The sequence below is a fragment of the Ascidiella aspersa genome, chromosome 2, assembly GCF_963924565.1.
Source record: "Ascidiella aspersa chromosome 2, kaAscAspe10.2, whole genome shotgun sequence".
NCBI lineage: Eukaryota > Metazoa > Chordata > Ascidiacea > Phlebobranchia > Ascidiidae > Ascidiella > Ascidiella aspersa.
This window is the reverse complement of record NC_139448.1, coordinates 23,031,160-23,050,651: the sequence shown is the minus strand read 5'-3', so window position 1 is coordinate 23,050,651 and position 19,492 is coordinate 23,031,160. Positions and strand designations below refer to the sequence as shown.

The 19,492-nt window shown below is 37.3% G+C and overlaps 1 long non-coding RNA gene and 1 pseudogene across 1 annotated transcript; one reads left to right on the top strand and one right to left on the bottom strand.

Moving 5' to 3' along the window:
• Positions 1–4,050: 4,050 nt before the first annotated feature.
• On the top strand, positions 4,051–5,428 carry LOC146164354 (uncharacterized; annotated as a pseudogene).
• Positions 5,429–13,784: 8,356 nt separating this feature from the next.
• On the bottom strand, positions 13,785–16,764 carry LOC146164353 (uncharacterized). The gene is made up of 2 exons (XR_014494559.1): positions 16,619–16,764; positions 13,785–15,047 (listed from the first exon to the last, which is right to left on the bottom strand). It is a non-coding gene; the product is annotated as an uncharacterized LOC146164353 (long non-coding RNA).
• Between the last annotated feature and the right edge of the window lie 2,728 nt (positions 16,765–19,492).

The following is a 19,492-nucleotide window of genomic DNA, read 5'->3' as shown; positions in this document are numbered from 1 at the left end:
GGTTTGCAAAAAGTCCGGCAAATGGAGGCCATGTGGCGATTATAGGAATCTAAACAGTCGAACTATTCCTGATCGATATCCGATTCCTCTTATACAGGACTCATCTGCTAACTTAAACGAAGCGAAAATCTTTAGCAAAATAGACCTCGTCCGTGCCTATCACCACATTCCAGTGGCAGCAGAAGATGTACCAAAGACCGCCATTATTACGCCGTTCGGCCTTTTTGAGTACACACGTATGCCATTCGGGTTGTGCAATGCAGCCCAGACATTTCAACGTTTCATGGATGAGGTATGTAGAGGGCTGGATTTTATCTTTGTATATCTAGATGACATTCTTGTATTCAGTCCGACCAAAAGTGCACACCGACGGCACTTGCGTCAATTGTTTCAAAGGCTTGCGAAATTCGGCATTGTCGTGAATCCAGACAAGTGCGAGTTCGGTACTTCAGAGCTTGAATTTCTAGGACACCGCATTTCAACTGAAGGAATCGTGCCACTTGCCGGAAGAGTTGAAGCTGTTAAGAATTTCCCGCAACCGACATCCAAGAAAGGCCTTCGTGAGTATTTGGGACTCTTAAACTTTTACCATAGGTTAATCCCAGGAGCAGCAACAATTCTCCACCCACTCCACCTTGCCCTGGGTGGGCAAACCAACGATTTCGTATGGAACAACGACTGTACAACTGCTTTTCTAGCATCAAAACACGCACTTGCCAAAGCAACGATGCTGGTACATCCCAAACCTGATGCGGCAACACGAATAACAACAGTTGCTTCTGCAGTTGCTGTGGGCGAATCTCTCGAACAATACCTCGATGGCAAGTGGCAACCGATTGCATTCTTTTCCAGAAAACTAAAACCCGCCGAAACCAGGTACAGTGCGTTCGACCGCGAACTTCTCGCAGTATATTTGGCCATTCGGCATTTTAGATACTTTGTAGAAGGACGACAATTTTCAGTGCTCACTGACCAAAAGCCATTAAGTCATGCGTTCGACAGAAACTCCAACGAACTTTCTCCACGCCAGGTTCGTCACTTGTCTTTCATTTCAGAGTTTACAACGGATATTCGACATATTAAGGGCACTCACAATTCTGCCGCAGATGCATTATCTCGCGTTGCTATAAATTCAACGATGTCTCCTGCGATAGATTTTGCCGCTTTGGCTACAGCACAAAAAGGTAATCGTGACATTCGTGCATACCGAACAGCTGTAACGTCACTTAAATTTCAGGACCTTCCGCTCCTTGGATCTAGCGATACTATTTTATGCGACGTTTCCAAAGGTTATCCCAGACCCGTTGTGCCACTAGCATTTCGGCGCATTGTCTTTGACGTACTACACAACCTTTCACATCCAGGTATTCGCGCGTCTCGTAAACTAGTTTCCGATCGTTTCATTTGGCATAGCTTAAACAAAGATGTTGGGCTGTGGGCTCGCACGTGTTTACAATGCCAGCGGGCGAAAATTCACCGCCATACATTGTCACAGCTTGGTTCATTTACGCTCCCCGACAAAAGGTTTGCCGAAATTCATGTGGACATCGTCGGACCGCTTCCGATGTCGCAGGGTTACTCTTACATATTTACTTCTATAGATCGTTTCACTAGGTGGCCGGAGGCGATCCCGATAGTGGATGCTATGTCAGAGACGTGTGCCAGGGCTTTGCTGTCGTGGGTATCTCGTTTCGGTACACCACAGTCCATAACTTCCGACAGAGGCCGTAAATTCGAGTCTAACCTATGGGCAAATCTAAACTCTCCCTCTTAGGTTCCCATCGCCAAAGAACCACCGCTTACCACCCGCAATCCAATGGAATAGTGGAAAGACTCCACCGGCAAATGAAAGCAGCACTCAAAGCCCGATTGGACAACAACCACTGGGTGGACCAACTTCCTGCAGTCATGCTAGGCATTCGCACGGCCCCGAAGGAAGACATCGGTTGTTCTGCCGCAGAGCTGGTGTACGGCACGACACTGCGGTTACCAGGGGAGTTTTTCTCACCACCGTCACACGGCACCACTACAACCCCAGCGGAGGTAACAACATCCCTGTCCAACTTCCGGAAATCAATGGAGAACGTTCGCGCCATTGCGACATCACAACACAGACAATCGCATAGTAGTGTACCGCGTATACTTCAAACGTGTAAATTTGTTTTCGTGCGTCGTGACTGTCATAGATCGCCCTTACAGTGTCCTTACGACGGCCCGTTAAACGTTATAGAAAGAAACAGTAAATTTTTCAAAATTAATGCTAATGGCCGTGTAGATACTGTCTCGATTGACCGATTTAAACCGGCTTACACTGATAATGATTTATTAAACATGGAAAATACTCGCCCCACTTCTACCCAATGTTTACCGCAACGTCCCGATATTCCATGCATACCACCGCAACCCTCTGTTCCCATTCGACCAACTCGACGTGGTCGTGTTGTTACTGTGCCTGCTCGTTACCGAACGTGACTAACGCACTGGTGGGGGGTTTTGTAGCGTATCCTTTTATTATATGTGTTACGCGACATGCTACACGCGACACGTCTTTCTATCGTGCTCTTTCCGAGCGGTCACTCGCTCGGTCATTCGAAAATACAAGCTGACGTGTGCACTGCTCTGGCTCCTACATAATTATCCTTAAAAGTAGAGTGTTGGATCCAGGGCTGCGGAGTCGGACTCGGGACTCGGGAGGAGTCACTTTTGTTTCTGCTGGAGTCGGACTCGGGACTCGAGTAAGACCTTGTAAAACTTACCGAGTCCGACATGCGCATGCACAGTGCCGAATTTTAAAACTGATATGGCCGCCAAATGGAAATTGTAAAGGTGGAATATTATATGGCGGAATATTTTCCAACCATGTAATGTGAGTGAATGAATTATACTCCAACCCTATGAGTGGATTGCTGAATATCCACGTTATTTTAGAATCGCACATTTGACCGGAGTCGGACTCTTAATTTTTTGGCTGGAGTCGGACTCGTGTTATTTTTAACCGACTCCGCAGCCCTGCTGGTTGGATCACCCGAGTTAATTTAAAGAAGATAGCTTTTGATCAAGCTACAAAAAACAACATCTCCACCACTTCAACAAATAAAGGGGTCTTTTTGGCGAGGACTGCAGGGTTTTCTACAACGGAATCTCACGTTAAGTTTGCGCAAACATAAAACCACATTACTCATCAGCAGCACGTGCCAGAGGTTTAATTGTGTTGTGCAGTTTTTTTCAGTATTTGGCTTAATCTAATTGATGCCTATTTATCAGCCACACCAGTGTAGACCTTTACAAATGTTAAATTTTTTGAATGTAGATGGCATCACAACAGTAAAGATAAAAAAGTCGAAAAAAATTTCTCTTAAAGGTAAAAAGCAAGTTGGAACAACAACATCTGCAGAAAGGGGCGTAGGTGAGATGTGGGGCTGTAACGCGAAATTTGGTCCGGGGCCAAAACTGATCCGGTCGGATCAATTTTGGCGTTGGAACAGCCGCTAAAACAGGTCCAGCTAGGCCAAAACTGGTCCGGCCTTCAAAATCGCTTATTTATCCTTAAAAACGTCATAGGAAGCCTGGAAAAAGTCCAAATGGTTGAAGTAAACTATGCTTAGAGTAAATATACTAAATATTACCGTAAAATCGAAAATAAATTATCGAAACGGAGAGATTAAAAATGTGCAAGAATAAATCGGCGTTCGGTTCTATATTTTATTATTAATCATTATTGAATAGGCCCAAGACGTTTTTTCAGTTTGTACATAATATCTAAGATCTTAGACAGAATATAAAATTACTAGAGGGCGCTATTAGTTTTAAACGAACTGAACAATCGAATATCCCAAAAGCCGATTTTTTTAGACTGGCGCTTCTAGAGCACGGAGCAAAATAAGTGAAAACGTTAGTTATGCACAAGCGGCAGGCGAAAGTGCAGTGAGTGCACTGAAAAGGCCAAACTGTTTAAGCTTTAGAGGAGCTAACCAGCTTAAAAGAGAAGATTTATGGAATTTAATGAAAGAAGTTGATTTTTCTCTGAAAAAAATTATGGGAATTGCGGAAATGAAAGGGACTCTAGTAGACGTGACATGTACGTCCAGGGAAAATGTACTTGACCTTCATAGAAGACTACTGAATGTGTCATACATTCGGAATGCTCGTCTTTACGAGTCCGATGTGATTAATGTGGGAATTGGTTGGGTACCAATTCCACTCCCGAATGAAGCTATTGAAAGCCGGATTGAAGAACAGTTTGGAGAAGTAAAAAAAATGACACACATAAAAGACAAAGAAGGATTGTTAACCGGAATGAGAATTGCAACAATGAACAAAGCGGACTTAGAAAAGAATCCAATACCAAGTTATATACGAATGAACGGTTGTGGATTTTATGTAACCTACCACGGACAAAAGATTACTTGCAAGTATTGTGGCGAAACTGGCCACAAACAAGCTGATTGCGCAAAGCGAAAAGCTGATTACCCACAGCTTCAAAATAAAGCAAACCAATTAGCAATTGCGCCAAGCCAGATTACCAGCTCATCAAGGCTTCTGCGCTACAAAAGCGGGCAACAAAACTGCAGTGCAAGCACACGAGAATAGAAACGAATCACTGCCCGGGATTGGTGCAATCCCCGTTGATAACCAAAGCAACGCAGAATCTTCGAGCTTACAACTACAAACATCCCGAAAGCGACTCCGCACCAGTCCACCTTTTCTCCCTGACAGTAAATCAAGAAGCATGAGCGAAGTTACCGTTTCACTGGATTGCCCAAATTGCCACACGGACAGTCTTCTGGATCCTCATTGCCGTCATTTTTACTGCTGCAAATGCAAACAAGAATACAGGGTTACCAACGCATGCTGCGATGACACCGTCTTGTTTTTGGTGCCCTTGGAGGAAACAGTGGCCAACTGCCCCAAGTGCCAGGCCAAAATGAGACTTATTCCCTGCTGTGAGGAAATACAACCGGAGTTGGACGGCGATATGTTCGAGTGCATCCAATGGAAAAGGTACGCAATAACCTGTGTGTGTAACACTGTAAATGCTCTTCCAAACATTACCATGTCCAAGGAATGTTTAAATCATCTATGCAAATATAAACTGATACACTGCAGTTGCGGGAAAAAGTCCGCCGAGGTTATTGAACCGAGCCGGCCATATAACTGCAGTTGCGGGTTCCAATATGAGTGGGATATCGAACTAGGAGTACAGATGAACAATAAGATGTATTATGGTAACTATTTTGGTGTAAATTTTTTGTTGTTGTATAATGAGTTTCGATATCGCATGATTTAATGTGGGGGGTATTCGAAATCTGCGCAAACGAAAGCCAATCTTTAACTTGCTTAGAGAGAAAAATTTTAATATTGTCCTTTTGCAGGAAACACACTCCTCAGTAAGGGACGAAAAATTATGGGAAATGGAGTGAGGATTTAAAATATTATGGGCACATGGCTCTACTCGCAGTAAAGGAGTTGCCATTCTATTGACAAAAAATACAATGTCGATCAAGGAGCTAGTCGATCAAGGAGCAATGTCGATCAAGGAGCTACTATTGACAACTCAGAGTTAATTTTGGGGGGTGATTTTAATACGATTTTGCAGGGTAACTTAGATAAAAAAAACAGGGTCCCTCTCATTCTAACCGAAACTCTCGTGCCAGAGTTGTATCGCACATGCAATCCTACAAGTTAAGTGATGCGTTTCGATATTTGCACCCAACAGCCCGCAAATACTCAAGGATTCAGGTAAACCCCATGACCGCGACGCGTATTGATTTCTTTTTCATATCGGAGTCATTATTAAATTACCTAAATTCCGCAAACATCACACCAGGCATTAAATCAGATCATAAAATAGTAACCCTTTCGATGACAGTTTCGAGTTCTCCTCGTGGCAAAGGATACTGGAAGCTAAACACAAATCTCTTGCTCAACAACGAATACATAAAAAAAAGCAAAATACAGCCAACAGCAATATTTAGAACGGGCGATAGAAGAAATTGAACGTTTAACGCTGACAAATCAACCCAACACGGCTCAAAGCGACAAGTTGGCCAAATTAAAACTGGAGTTTTTGAAAGTCTATACAAACGATGCGATGTTAAATATACTAAGACACAAATTAAGGTACACTTATCGACACTAAATCTGCCGCGGCTAGACGCAATGCAAAAAGAATCGACCGAGCGCCCAATCACGCGTGAGGAAATTCTAGCGGCAATTAACACTATGCCGAGGAATAAGTCCCCGGGCCTTGATGGATTGCCGGTAGAATTTTATAAGACTTTTTGGCATGAGATAAAAACCGTGTTTTACGACGCTTGGGTGTATACTGAAAAAAACGGTAAATTTAGTCAAACTCAAGCGCAAGGTGTAGTAACACTGATCCCCAAAGCACATAAAGATCCTTCGCTGATAACTAATCACCGCCCCATCTCTTTGCTTAATGTGGACTATAAAATTATGTCAAAAGTTATAAACAACAGGTTAAAAGCCAATATTGAGTTCCTAATCAGTCGAGACCAAAATGGCTTTATGAAGGGTAGATATATTGGGGATAATCTTCGCCTGCTCTTTGATATTATCGATTCCTCCAATTTTTATAAAATTTCGGGTTTCATACTATCTTTGGACATTTACAAAGCGTTTGACACTGTTGGTTGGGATTTTATTACGCAGCATTAGGAAATTTTGGCTTCGGACATAACCTAATAAACTGGATAAAATGTTGTTATGCGGAACCTACCTGTAAAATAACCAACAATAACTTTTTGTCGCGCGAATTTAAAATCGAAAGAGGTGTCCGACAAGGCGACCCATTATCTCCGACGCTTTTTTTGCTATGTATCGAATGTCTAGCAACGGCGTTGCGAAAAGACGACTTTGTAGGACTACAACTTAATGGAGACGAATTTAAAGTATCTCTACTTGCTGATGATACGTTAGTCTTTTTAAGAGGCGAACAGAAAGATTTCGAACGAATATTTGGTGTGCTAGATAAATTTGGAGACATGTCCGGATGTAAAATCAATATGCAAAAATCGCTTGCATTTCATGTAGGAGCCAATCGCTCTTCGACCGAAAAGCCTTACGCGAACAAAGGCCTCGAGTGGCCAGAACATTCATTTAAGTACTTAGGTGTAAAAATTCCCAAAGGAACTGTTTCCGCTTAACTTTGGTGAAGTTATAAATAAAATTAGTGCAGTCTTAAACATTTGGTCCGCTCGGGGGCTAACTCTTCTGGGACGAATTTGTATCCTAAAAAGCTTAGTGATTCCCACCCTAATTTACAAATTTAGTGTTCTTCCGGTCAACTTACCCGAAGCATGGGTGCGTAAACTTAAAACGAAATTATTTCAGTTTATATGGGGGTCTAGATGGGAGAGAGTTAAGCGAACAAAAATATGCGCAAATACTGAACACGGAGGAGCAAATATGTTGGACGTTGACGCATATATTATGTCGCTGAATATTAAATGGTTGTCAAAACTTTTTGACGACGAGTATAATGCACCGTGGAAAAGGCTTGAAAAAGGCGTTCTAACAGATAAAGAACTCGAATGCTGGCTGCGAGGAGACTTATCTGTCGCATCGAGGCAATGTTCTAATACCTTTACGCACTACTATAAAGGCAATATCAGACTGTAGGAAGTATATGACAATAACACAATTGGAAACACTCAAGGCCCGTCCTTTATGGGTAAACAAAAAAACCCTATGACCAACTGGTAGTTAAGTACAAATTTCACACAAACAATATAGATTTTAAAACCTTTATTAAAATGATCGCTGCTCTCCCACCCGAGTGGGACCACTCCACGGCAGGCTCTCCACCCGATACTAAACTAGTCACTACTTTAAGGCAGATACTTCTCATCAAAAACTTTATACAATGACATAAAAAAACATACACTACTGATCGTCCGCATAAAGAACAACGCAAGTGGGAACGGGATTTAAATCTTGTACCGAACAAAACTCCTTGGGACAGGTTATATGAAAACACTTGTAAAGCCACAATTGAAACTAAACTGCGATCCTTTCAAATTAAACTCAATCTTTGTGCGATTGTGACCAATGATGCGCTATTCTCTTCTTTTGATATAAGCGAAACCGACCGGTGTGTATTTTGCAATTAAATTGTTGAAACTATTTCTCATGTGTTTTTCTATTGCGAACATGTTGTTAAGTTTTGGGAAGAAGTCACTGCTTTGATTTCATCAAAACTTTTTATATCCCTACAAACCATTCCAGTAACTGTTCTGTTTGGTACTGTAAATGAAAATGATTTGCTAAACTGTTTACTGATTTGTGCTCGCCTTGTGATTTGTTGTTGTAAATACGCCAAACCTTTTCCTTCTTTATTAATGTTCAAGAACATGGTAAAAACATTAAAAAATTTAGAATACTATATTGCGCTAGGAAATAAGAATCTTGCTGCTTTTCGAGTTAAATGGTCCAGTCTGTAAACGTATACCTGTCGCTTCTTATTAAGTGCTATCCACCTTTTATCTCTCGTGCGTCTTTTTCTTCCGCCGTGTAATTTATTATCGCGTAATAATACAAAAAAAAAAAAAAATAAGCCGATTAGAGTTTCTTTATAATTAGTGTTTCGATAATTTCTTTTCGTTTGTACGGTAATATTTAGTATATTTACTTTAAGCATAGTTTACTTTAACCATTTGAACTGTTTGCAGGCTTCTTATCACATTTTAAAAAATAAATAAGGGATTTTAAAGGCCGGACCAGTTTTGGCCTAGCCAGACCTGTTTTAGCGGCTGTTCCAACACCAAAATCGATCCGACCGGACCAGTTTTGGCGTGACAGGACCAGTGGATCATAGGGACCAGTGACTCGGGAGCTTTTTCCCCTTTCCATTTAAAATATATATTTGAAATTTTGGCTGTGGTACCGAGATGCAACGCCATCTTTGTCTACGAGTTTTCGAACAAGACGGCAATCTGTAAGATCTGAGACAATAAAACGATTTTAGAGGCAAGAAAGTAAAATTTTCACATCTAACAGAATTGTATTTTGAACTAGAGCAAAGTAATTATATATTGTGGTTTAATAGGAAAAATTCTTATTGCAATTTAGTTAGGTGATGGCAAATAGTACACCTGAAAAGCTAGTCTAAGTTTCAAATAAGGCCATGCAATGTGCAAATGACCCAATGTGGACCAGTGGATTAGAACCCGGTGGGGACCAACGGATCATAAATAGCAGTAGTATATTGTTCGCCTACCGAGTAAACAAATGACAAAAATATGCAAATTTTCTTCGGCATCTATAAACTTTCAAGTTAGTGGTAGCCTTAAACGTATAACAGACACACAGACGATAGTGATGACATCAAAATTGCTTCTTCAGATGCATAATACGGAAATATTAATTTTAAACTACAAGACCAAATATAAATTAGAAAATATTCCAGATAAAAATTATAATATGGCCCTAATTTACCCTAAAAATCATTAAGCCAGAAACTGCATAGCCAATAGGCACTCCAAAGGCTATTTACCCGGCTAACAAATCAATTTAAATTGATTAACAAAATAAATAATAGAAAACAAAAAGTAAATATTTAATATTACCAACATCCGAACTTAACCCCTAATTTTACCCAGATCAATGAAGAATCACTAATGAGTGTATGTGTAGCCGAGCTATCCGGGCAAATAAAAAATAGCCACTTCTAAAAAAATAATAATATCAACGTAGGAGATTTTATCGTTCTCTTTATGTGCCCGAAATGTTTTGCAAGCATTATTCTGGAAGTATTTTAACACACACACACTGTTTTTAGCCAAAAGGGTTGTGACATACTATCAAACAGATTTAACTGAAGGTATGCTGTGTAAAAGTTGTAATTTGCAATATCGTTATGAATATTATTTATTGGTAACATCATAAACGAATTCTTTAACATGAAGTGTTTATATTGTAAAAAAGGAAAAACACGAAATATTGGTAGATTACTATTGCTAATATTGTTTTTAATTTATTTTTCAAAGTACAAAAAAACACATTTGCAATAAAACAATTATTCTAAAAAATGATTTTTGTATAGATATTACAATTTCATACGGTACTTAAGACTTAAGTATATTTAAAAGAGGGAATACGGTCATTTCCAAAGACCTCGTTATAGTTCATAATAGTCCAAGGTTGACAGCATCGTGGGCAATTTATTTAATAGAGCAACTCGAAAAATGTAATCATAACCAAACAATTGCAGTATGCTTGCTGTTCGTTTGTCACTTATATTTCTTGGATTAAACCCCTTAACGGTACACCTTGCAATAATTCAACAGAGCTACACAGGCGACATGTGAATGCGACCAGGAGGTCTTCGAAGCTTCATTATGATACGATGTTTACTCTTACACATACGGGAAGAAGCCAGAGGCAGCACGCCGCGTCGAACAGTTTGTTAAACCGTGACAAAAACGATAATATCACTTACAAAAAGGGGGGTAAGAACCTTTATTTTTTTACAAAAATTACTTACAAAATTAGTGTTCTTCCGGTCAACTTGCCCGCTCGTGGGTGCGTAAACTTAAAACGAAATTATTTCAGTTTATATGGAGATTTAGATGGGAGAGAGTTAAGCGAAGTGAAAATAATTGCGCAAATACTGAACACGGGGGAGCAAATATGTTGGACGTTGACGCATATATTATGTCGCTAAATATTAAATTGGTGTCAAAACTTTTTGACGACGAGTATAATGCACCGTGGAAAAGGCTTGAAAAAGGCTTTCTAACAGACATAGAATTCGAATGCTGGCTGCGAGGAGACTTAGCTGCCTGCATCGCCGCTCTTGCCCCCGTTGGGGCGCCCATGTATATATATTGGGGTTGTTCAAAAAAACACTTTTTTTTCAAATTTCATTGGGGACCCCCTGGAATTGTTAGGTTGCGCCTAAAAACCCCACAAACCAAATTTGAGCACGTTTGGTTTAGTATTGACCGTGGTAAGTCCATTTGAGAATTCAGATTTAGACTAAAACTTTTGAAAAAGATAAAGATATATATTATCCTCCCCTGAAAAATTTTTTTTTCTTTTTTTTCGCATTGCCTTGCAATTTAATAGCTCTAAATAAACCTGTTTTGCAGTAAAAAAGTGAGTTGTCATGGTACCAATGTCACAATTTAACAACATTTGTTAGGCTGTTTGGACGAAAAATGGCTTTTTAGAACGTTTTTTTTTTTCAAACACTCGTTTCCCCATAATAACTAAATATTCCGTTTATCGGTTGGTTTGGGAAAGTATTGTGGATAATTTGGGTGACGTCATGCCAAGAAAATGACGTCATGTTATCTAGTGTGATGTTATTGGCTAAATGCACCATGTTTTGTTTTGGAACTTGGTCCGTTTTGAAAAACCTACTGAAAAACCAAACATGAGAAACAAAAAATCCTGAACTGTAATCAGCTAAAGACAGAATGGAAGATACAAGTGCAAACAACCAAACACATGCACATGAAAGGTAAATCCATTTCAACTCTAGGGTCCTAGCAATGAATGGTTTACAAACTGTTGCAAGTCTAAACGCTGTTATGACAGCCATAGCACCCGAAGAGGCCATGGTAGCTACAACACACAACAGCCCAGGAATGGAGCAAATACTACTTGTACGCCAAAGTGCGTCAAACGAGCAATATTCTCCCGAAAACTGTAAACTCTTTATGCTTATTGCGATTAGATAAATGCCCATGAGAAAATCAGCGGGTGCCAAACTAAGCAAAAATATGTAGGTGCTTTTTGTAAAATTATCTGCGTTTTTGTTATTTACAATGTCCCTCATAGTAATCACGACAACCACCAAATTCCCAATGCCAGCCACCATCCCCATTAACCAAAAGAAGGCTCTGTAAACAGGGTTGGCGATCATTTCCTTTTGATTTGAGAAAGTGGAACTTCGCTTACTTAGGGCGGACATTGGTCACTTCCGTCCGAACATTGAGGGAATCTGTCTTCAACCAAGTTGATGTCGACCGACAGGGGCTTTCCATTGCGACAATAAAACCTTGTTTCGCTGCATCGTTTCCTATCCTCGTCTGATTTATCATCACAGTCTAATACTCCATAACAAAGTCTAATACTCCATGCTGAACACCCTACAAGGATTTATCAGACTTAAACGTAATCTTACGTGCGCTAACTACGGTATTATGTCGCGACATGCGAATTATGTAAAAACCAGTATGTCGGCCAAACAAAAAATAAATTTTCGACCAGATGGATTGCACATAGAAACCATTGGAAAAAGTTTGACATTTCAGGTAATAACGACCAAGCTGCCCTCCTACGACATTACGCCAAACATCACAGTAATGTAGGGGAAAACCGGGACCTGTTTTTGAACTTTCGCCCGTCACTTTTGCGTTTCTAACCCGTTATGGCTAATAATTGGACAAATGGTGCTTTAGAGCTTTAGGTTGACTGGGTTGAAATTTAAAATGGTTTACATTTAAACCTTTTGATTGAGAAACTGAAACGTCGGAGTCTTTAAAACGGCTCAAGGGACCCTCATAGTCGGGTCCGTTGAACCACGATAAAGGGGCCCTTGAGACACGCTATTTAAACGTTAATTCTTCTTCAAAAACCAAGTCAAACAGCACATTGCTTTAAAATGGTATATTTAATAGACGAAAAAGAACATTTCAAATAACAATACAAGTTTTCATTTTTAAGCAGCATTGGTACTCAGAAAGTTGCACAGAATATCTTTTATTCAAGACTCATCAAATCCGCTTTTATTGTCCTTACCTAAAAATATACTTTAAAATCACCATCTTTATCATAACAAATCACCTACATATTAATGCTTATTATCTTTATGCTTATACACAACAACATAACTATTAATTTTTGCAGTTGAAGAAACTGTTATTATCCTTAACTTTACGTTTTTGCCGCAATCTTTTTTGAATCAGACTTGTGTTTCTAACAGGCATATCAGTAGATAAATAAAGCCTTTAAACACATCTTTTTCATCTAAAGAGGAGGCATTTTTAGGCTTGAAACAGCAAACTAAAAATCAGGCTCTTGAAATCCAACTTGGCAATTAGACATTTGGAAACATCTTATGGTGCAAATAGTTGTTATTTGCAAGAGATTCCATGTCAATGTTTGTAAATGCCTGTAAAATGTATTAAATAAAGTTATTTGACAAAACCAAAAGTATCAACAGCTCAAAAAGAAAATAATGGGTAAAAACTCAATGATTAGACCAATAAACAAACTAAACAGCTAAATTTATTCCAAAAGCCATGAAGAACAAAATGCCATTTTAATAATAAACTTTATAAGTCCTTATTGTGGTATTTTTTTTACATTTTTTTACCTGCATTGTGACATTTTAAAAGCAACCTGATGTTATCCCTTTAGGCTTGTGTCTTTAACATATATTGACAGTGTTCTTTGGTCAACAGAGTGAGCTTCTGCTTACAATCTTATTGATTATTATAATTTATCATTAGCATCTTTGACAGCAAGCTTCATGAAACCTGCTACAAAGGTGCTACATAGTATTTCTGCAATATTTTTTTTTTATTTTTCATCTTCTTGTATTATGTTATTTCAACTGTAAATATTAATAATATGTGTTACATTGGCTGCAGTTACCAAGAGACCAGTGGCTCATAGGTCCCTGTTTTTATTGTCTCATCGGTCCCGCACCACTAATGTTGACTGACTTAGCAAAAAAAACGTTTATAAAAACTTTCAAGTTTGTAAAAAACTGGTTAATCTGACAGAGTACTGTCCCTACTTTGTATACCGTACTAAGTAAAGATAATTTTAATAATAACTCTTCGAAACACATAAAACAAAAATAGTAAACACCAAAAAATTTAGTTTCAACCTGACAAAATGTATTTTCCCAGCTAACAATTTGACGTCGCAGCGACGTAGATTTTTGGTTTAAGTTTGGTCGATAAGACGTTGCAACCAACGTTATTTCTACGTAAAAACGTCGACACTTTACGACCTAGATGCGACGTTGTGCAACTACGTTATTTATACGTTGATTATAAACGTTATTTTTACGTAGAAGTGTCTACTCCGGACGACGTAGATTAGACGTTGCAAATTACGATGTTCAGCGACGTTATTTATACGTTTATCATGAACGTTATTTTCACGTAAAAGCGTCGACACCAAACGATGTAGATGCGACGTTGAGCAACTACGTTATTTAGACGTTTATCATGAACGTTATTTTCACGTAAAAGCGTCGACACTTTACGACCTAGATGCGACGTTGTGCAACTACGTTATTTATACGTTGATCATTAACGTTGTTTTTACGTCGAAGTGTCTACTCCAGACGACTCAGATTAGACGTTGCAAATTACGATGTTCAGCGACGTTATTTATACGTTTATCACAGACGTTTTACGTAAAAATGTGTGATCCGAACAAAGTTCATGCGACGTTAGAAATTACGTTGTGAAACTAGGTTATTGAAAGCGTACACATTGTTATGTTTGCGTAATAGTTTGGACTCCATGCCCTACAAATTACGTTCGCAACTACGGTATAATGCGCAAAAAAGAAACATAATAACGATTTTTTTGAACTTTTAAAACACTTATACTTGTGACATATCTGACTGTAATTATTTACACTTGCAAATTCTTACTAAATCTTCTAAACAATTACCATCCAGGAAAATATAGAAATAATATAGTATTGAAGTAACACAAACACGGCAGTATAAAAATGTTGACAGGAAAGAACTGTAAAAAAGACAAGAAAACTGAGAAAATTGGTCTGTGGACTTCCAAAACACACGAATTTTATAGTGTTACTTAAATTGCTCTATTACACTAACACTGTCTAAAAGACAAAATTTAAAAAGTTTTTCATTTTACAGACTATGTGTAAAACAATGCACATTAAAACAGGAAAGTAACGTTAATAACAACAACGTATTGAAAAACTAAGAACAATGCAAATCCAGCGGTGTAAAATGAAAACCCAGCAGTTTAATCCACATCTGATTGCGTGTGTGATACATCGAGTGAGCTGTTGGCACTTTCACCCTGCAATTATAATCGAAATAGTTAGAACTTTTGGTAAAATAAAATGCTATTGGATGCAAATCGAACCTATATTTTAATAAAATTTTAACTAAACAACAATTTAGAAAATATTATTACAATTTTCGTTTACTTGTAAACAAGTCTGACTTGAAATAATTAATTTTTGACCTAACATGTAAATTATGACATTTTTTGAAAGGTCAAAAAATATTCGCCTTAGTGATTAGGTGAGGTGGATATGATTCCCAATGGTACTGATTCTCACATACATTGGTTAGAATGCATAATGTGTCCAGTTGTCCACATCGCCATTTACACATTAAAATCAGCAGTACAAAATGTTGTAAACAGTATTTTTTATAGTTTTATGTTTGGTACATTAATTTACCTTTGGTCATACAATTACCTAATAAACTTTAAAGACATGGTTGTTTCTCAAGGCAAAAATGCATACATGCATTGTTGTACTGTACAAGAATTTTATGTTAATGAATATATTTAACAAGATGGTAACAAATATTTGTAATTATTTGTATTGTATTAATTGTTTTATTTTATACTGTGACTCAAATTAAAAAAAAAATAGGGAATAGGGAAGGACTGCTAGGGCTATATGGTCGAACAGGGGAATATATACCTTATAAAAATGGCTCATGTGTTTGTCAAGCTAAGGAACACCTCATTTATCTAACTTTCATCTGTTTAAGCTGCATTAACTGGGAAATGTGATTAATGACTACAAACATAACTTTCAACTTCATTTACCTATGAAACCAAATCAAAATGAGCAAAGCCAAAAAAACTAATTGCAATGATGCATGTGCTTCTACATGGTTCAATAAATGCCCAACTGGTTGCCTTAAACAAAAAATTTAAAACAACCTGATAGTTATTTCATGTTTTTTATTTTTTTATTCAGTCAGCAAAGTGTTTTGTGATTAATTGTTCTCACTATTGGTAATATAATGATCCAGACGTTTGGAATCCTAACACAATTCAACCATAGTTTCAACGTTTAGATGTGCCATTTACTAATTTAGCCAAGCACAGAAATTTTATATCACTGTTAATGTATTTTCTTGTGCAACCTGAATCTGTTTGGTAAAATTTAGGATCAAGAATTTTTATCTCATTTTTTTGCCAATAATAATATTTAATAATGAATATTAGTATTTTTTACATTTTTTAAACTTTGTTTTTATATTAAAAAAATATAGACCATTCTTAGTACTAGTCTATGGTATAATTTTTTCCCAATAATTTTGTCACATTATGTTTATTTTGCCTTTACCTATTGTGTGATAGCATTTATGCTGTGTAGCTATCTGGTCCACAGAATGCAGACTGGTCAGAAATATATAAAATTAAAATTTTAGTGACATTGTATAACTATCACTGGTAGGTTTTGAAAAAAATTGCTGCCCAAATAAAGAAATTTAAACGCAGCCAAGATACATTTTAAAGTCTTTGTTGTTAGCATCACAGGCAATAGCAAGCATAAAACAAAACAGTAAGAGTCAAATAAATAAAATAATTAACAAAAATCTTGAAAATATTAATCACTAATTTACCTGTAAATTTTGATGAGCAGCCACGTTCATGAGGAACATCTTTAACGTGTATACCCTTCTTCAAATCCCACCTTGAACTTTTAATCAAGATCTTCAGTAATGAATTTTCAAGTGTTCATTTGGGGTTTTATGCACACCCAAGGTATTTACGCTGGCATGATACAAAGATCAAGATTTGCATTAAAATTGTCTAAAAAATTTGGGTGTTCACTCGCCGTAGAAAGCAATTGGGCGCTGGTCTAGAATCCTACCACAATGATTAAATCAACACACAATATTTGGGTTAGGGTGCGAGTTAGTGTTTGGGTGAGTCAAGTAGTATTATATCTATTATTTAAACTTGACCCACCCTAATCCAAAATGCTAACCCGCACCCTAACCCAAATATTGTACACTGTGGTAGGATTCTAAACCAGCGCCTGCCATTGCCCACAGAGGTAATAGAGCTTGTTTTCTATGTTAGATGAAAATTAGTGGAGGCTTTAAAGTCTTTTATTCAGTAAATTATTTGTTTTCCTACTTAAAATAAAAGTTATAATACAAATACAGCTCAGACTATTTAACCTGAAAATATATTTGATAACAAAGCCTAATCTTTTTATGTAACCCTAATCTTCATGGTTTAAGGAAAACAACCTAAAAATCTAACGAGCACTCTAGCGCTGAGCTGCCAAAACCTATTTTGAATTCCAATGTCCTGATAGTAAATGTTCAAACTGAACTGTGATGTCATCCGCATATTGGCCAATCACGAGTTTACGCGCCGTTCGAAAACCGCGAAAAAAAAGCAGCAGGGAGCGACATTCTTGTCTATCCAGGAAACTGCGTCTGTAGCGGTCGCTGCGCTAAGCACTTTTTTATGCGATTTGTTTCATGTAAAGACAATGTTACCCTTTCTAAAATGCTATCTTAAATTAAGTCACATCGCTATTTTATGTAAGCATAACTAAGTATACTTCTTTACATTTTCTAAAAAAGTTAATCAAAACACATTACAGAAATTTGTACATAGCCTACATAATCCCGACGCATTCCTTAAAAGAGAGCATTTCTATTTAACGAAAATTAAAACTTGGAAAGTTAGTATTGATGTCGGTAAACAACGTTTTTTATACGACACGTATGACATTTTGATTCGATTGTACTTTAGCTCAGTCGAAAAAACTGTGTATAACACGCAAATTCGTCTAAAATCAATTACCTTCAACGTAAGTAGGCTAATTGATGTTGTTTCTACCTCACGTTTAACGTTTTAATAGGGTTCCTTTGACGTTTGTATCAACGCTAAAAAATATTAATGAAATGTTTTGATTTATGTATAAAATAGTCTGAAACAAGTTGACCTCGATGTCAGGTATATACCTTGTTGTATACGTCACGTTCAACGTTTTAATCCGGTTGCATTGTGGTTTGCCGTAACCTTCGAAATGACTACGATCATTTAAGATGTTGCAAATTTGGTCGCGTTTTAGTTTTTCGTAATGCCAAGAAATAAAGTTATTGGAACTTTTGAAAATAGCATTTAAAATGGTTTCAAATAAGTTATCTTCAGCGACAGTTATCATTGATTTTTGCATATACGCCACGTATGATGTTTTGAATTGGTTATATTGAAGATTGTAATAACGTTAAATAACGTTATATTAACGTTAAAAAGACGTATAAAATAGTCTAATTCTAAACACAAGTTAGCTTCGATGTCAGTATTTACCGTAGTTTTTACGTCACGTGAAGTTCTAATTAGATTGCATTGTTGTTAGTTACAAACCAAAAAATAACGTTGTTAAAACGCTTAAAATCACGTTCAAAATGCTGTTAAAGAAGTTAGCTTTGACCTTAGAATTCAACGTCATTTATACTTCACGCGTGACGTTGTCAGTTAGTTCGATCTTAGTTTGTCGCAACGTCAAGAAATAACGTTATTAAAACGTTTGAAATTACATCCAAAACGGTCTTAAATAAGTTAGCTTTGACGTCAGAAATCACCGTTGATTGTACGTCAGGTATGATTTCCTAAATTGGGTCCATTGTGGTTTCTCACGACAACGTATGAAATGAAATCAAGTTTACTTTGACGTGAGTAATTAACGTTGCATGTACGTCACCTATGACGTTCTAAATTGGTTACATTAAGGTTTGTAAAAAGGTTGAGAAATGACGTTATTAAAACGTTAGAAATGATGTATAAAATGGTCATAAAAAAATTATCCTTGTTACAAAAGGTAACGTTGTTGTTACGTCACGTTTTACGTTATTATAACGCTTAAAATGGCGTCCTGGTCTACAAGAATTTAGCTTTGATGTCAGAATTTAATGTTGATTGTACGTCACGTATCACGTTGTAAATAAGTTACATCAATGGTGGTCACAAAGTTTAAAAACAATGTTAGCAAAACGTTCGCTTTGACGTACAAAATAGCCTAAAAGAAGTTATTAGCCTCGAAGTAAGTAATTAAACTTGTTCGTACGTCACCTTTGACGTTATAATCAGGTTACATTTGTTTTGCGCCACAATTTTTTTAAAGAATACCATTGAAAAAACGTTTAAACGACGTCAAAAGTGGCTGAAAAGACGTTAGTTTTGACGTCAGTAAACAACGTTTTTTGTACGTGATTTATGACGTTTTAAAATAAGTTGCATTTGGTTTGTTTCAACGTTACGAAAGAACGTTAATCAAACGTTTGAAATTTACGTTAAAATTACTCTATAACAAGTTAATTGTGACGTCAGAAATGAACGTGAATTCTACGTCACGTATGACGTTTTAAGCTGGTTGCGTTATAGTTTTACGGAACGTTAAATATACAGCGTTAATTAAACGTGTAAAAGACTAAACCGGTATGAAAATGTTAGATTTTACGTCAGTAATAAAC